This window comes from Chinchilla lanigera, unplaced genomic scaffold (genome assembly GCF_000276665.1).
Source record: "Chinchilla lanigera isolate Chin_1 unplaced genomic scaffold, ChiLan1.0 scaffold00051, whole genome shotgun sequence".
Taxonomy (NCBI): domain Eukaryota; kingdom Metazoa; phylum Chordata; class Mammalia; order Rodentia; family Chinchillidae; genus Chinchilla; species Chinchilla lanigera.
Window position 1 is genome coordinate 9,741,175 of NW_004955452.1, and position 3,071 is coordinate 9,744,245.

Consider the following 3,071-nt stretch of genomic DNA (forward strand, 5'->3'; position numbering starts at 1 on the left):
TTTCTTTTTTTTTTTTTTTTTTTTTTTTTGAGATAGGGTCTTGCTATGTTGTTTAGGCTGGCCTTGAACTCAAAGCGATCCTCCTGCCTCTACACCCAGTTAAAGCGATTACATGGATTTAATCCTCATAACACGGGCCAGGGATATAGCTCAGCGGCACAAGCACCTGCCTGGCAAGCGCAAGGTCCTGAGTTTGATTCCCGGTACCAAAAAAAAAAAAAATCCTCATAACAACCCTAGGAATTAGGAGCTCGATATTATTTAACAGGTAACAAAACTCTAACTCAGAGAAGGTAAGCAACTTGGCCAGGATCATGTAGCCAGAAAGTGAAAGAGCCAGGTGGAACACAAGTCTCTCTGATCAAACTACAGAGCCTTAATTACTGCCCTACACTTGCCTGGGGACACAAGGGCAGACTCTTCCTACCTCTTCTGACCCCCTGCTCCCTCTGCCCTACTCCCTCACCCAAAGCAAGCCTAGCCCAATACAGAAGAGTGCTCAGACCTGGCCTGCTTTGTCGTCATGCTGAAACTCCACTTGAAAAAGAACAGCAACACAGTTTTTCCTCCTAAGTTTTCAGCTAAAAAACATTTAACAGCTTCTTTTATCCTTTAGTCGGTTGGATGAGCAAACTGAGCCTCCCTTCTGCCCTCAGGCTGGTGAAGTCAGCATCTCAGGAGCATTTTATGCAAGCTGCCAGGCAGTTGAGACCCCAGGGGTTTAGTGACAGCTGGTGGGACCCTCTGTGCAATCAGCTCCGACAGCAACAGAGCTGAATTCAGTTTTCAAATTCCCGATCTGAATGCCACCCAGATTATCTCACGGAACCCTCAAGCTGCCCGAGCCACCCGGCCAGGATGTGGACAGGGGAGTCCCATCCAGTTCTGCCCTACCCCAGAGCCTGGAGCTGGTGCAGGAGCGGGAGCAGAGCAGGGGACCCCCTTGACCGTCTTTGCTTTTTTACAAGCAGCAGGCACTTCCCAAGGGACTTACCGGCAGAACTACTTATCGCTGCTGGATCCCAGTCCCCTTAGAACTTGAGGCAAGTTCCAGCACAGGGTCGTCATGGAGGGTCAGTGAGTTAATTCATGGAAAAGTGCTTATAGGAGTAGCTAGGACCTAGCGAGCGCTCCACAAATCTATTCATTCTTAGCAGAAGCAGGGAATGAGTATGGGACAAACTGCCAAAAGGTTCACCTGTAGGGAGAGGACCAGGTATGAGGAGATGAAAACTTTTGTCTTCTGTCCTGTGTGATTATTCTTTTATTTGTTTATATGATATGGGGGGGGGTTGTTGTTGTTTGTGGTTTTTTTGGCCAGGTGTGGTGGCTCATACTTGTAATCCCAGCACTGGGGAGGCTGAGGCAGGAGGTTCATTGAGAGTTCGAGACCAGCCTGGGCTACCTAGTGACTTTAAAGGCAGTCTGAGCTACATAGCAAGACCCTGTCTCAAAAAACAAACAAAAAACCAGAAAAGGTCCTCTGCAAGGTTTCAACATGACTTGGTATTTTATGTTCCTCGAAGTAGATAAAGAAGAGCATTTCTACTATGAGGCAAGAATTGCCAAATAACGGATTCATTCATTTATTTTACAAATATTAATGGAGTGCCAGGCACTGTTCCAGCTGCTGGAACAAAACAGGCAATCTCTGCCCTTCTGGAGTTCCCATTCCACCTGGTTGTAATTGATCCCCTCTGCAGTCCTCAAGAATGAATATTTATCAGGCAGACCAAGGCAGCCCGGAGAAGGGAAGCCACTGGCCCAGCACCTCGTACCACAGAGCCCAGGGTGTTTCTAACAGTGCCCAAGAGGACAGGTCTGTGGATGGCATGTTTGGCACTGCTGTTCCCAAGAGAAGCAAGATGAAAGAGGAGGTCTGTACCTTCTCCCTCAAAGCTTCCCTCTCCATTGTCCTTTGCACTGGGGACGGGGGAGCAGGGTTACGATGCAGGGCAGAGTGGAGGCCCAGGTGATGGATCCGCATGAGTGAGGCTCAGGCTCCTCAGTTCACACTCACTGAGTGCTGCCCAGTGTTTGTGTGGGGGGCGATGTCCCCACTCACCCACACACCTCTGTCCAGAGGAGAAGCACAACCTCAGACACCCTAGTTGTTGCAGAAGACCCTGGCCTCTCTCAAATTTACCTATCAGGGTCTCACCCGAAGGGCACGGTTGGTTTCCTGGGCCCCCAAATTCACTCCTTTGGCCTCCCTGACACAAGCACCCAAGTTCCCTCAACCGGGGGCAAGCAGTGTCTCTAGATGCCCTGAGCCTCCCCAGGACACCCAAGGATCCCCAGCCACTGGGGCCAGCCTGGGCAGAGAGCTGGTTTGCCGGCCCCACCCCTGCTGCTCCGGCGGCGCTAACGACTGCTGGAATGTGGGTGGCCACAGCTGCCAGACCAAAGCAGGCAGGGCGGTTCAGAATCTGCGGGGTCAGCTGGCGCAGGACCCCGCAGTTGTTGGTGACCCTGTCCAGGTAGGTTGTTCTCCAGCCGCAGGCTGCCCCATCAGGAGGGCGAAAGGAGGTAGAAGCAGCACAAAGGAGGGGTGAGCGCTCTTGGAGTCTAGGATCCCAGCCCAGGAACAAGCAAGGACCAGACCCAGTCAGACCTAGAGACACACCAAGAAACCCTGAGAGACACACACAGGGGCAGAGACTTTGTGAAAAACACTCACAGGGGCGGACACCACAGGCAGAGACCCGAAGCAAAGGAGACCCACTCAAACAAGCGATCTGGAGGGAAACACGCGGCAAGGACCTCAACGGATCCACAGACCAGCCCCGGACACACCCCCAACCCTAAGAGAGCCAGAGTCCCCAGCGCGGCCCCCCAGGAGGCCACTCAGGTGGTTCCGGCCGGCGGCGCGGAGCCCCAGGCACCGGGCGGGCCGGGACCCGCACAGGACGCGCGGGACCGTGCGCGCGGTGCCGGGGGAGCGCGGGGCGCAGCGGCGAGAAGCGCACACAAAGAGCCAACCCGGCCAGCAGAGCAGGCTCCGCCCGTCCGCTGCGCGACTCCAGACCACCCCCAGCCCCGGCAATCGCCCCGCACACACACGCACACCC

The 3,071-nt window shown here is 54.1% G+C and overlaps 1 protein-coding gene across 2 annotated transcripts in view; it reads right to left on the bottom strand.

Moving 5' to 3' along the window:
- Nkain1 (Na+/K+ transporting ATPase interacting 1) overlaps positions 1-3,071 on the bottom strand; it is a 41,243-nt gene that overhangs the window by 37,422 nt on the left and 750 nt on the right. The window lies entirely within an intron of this gene.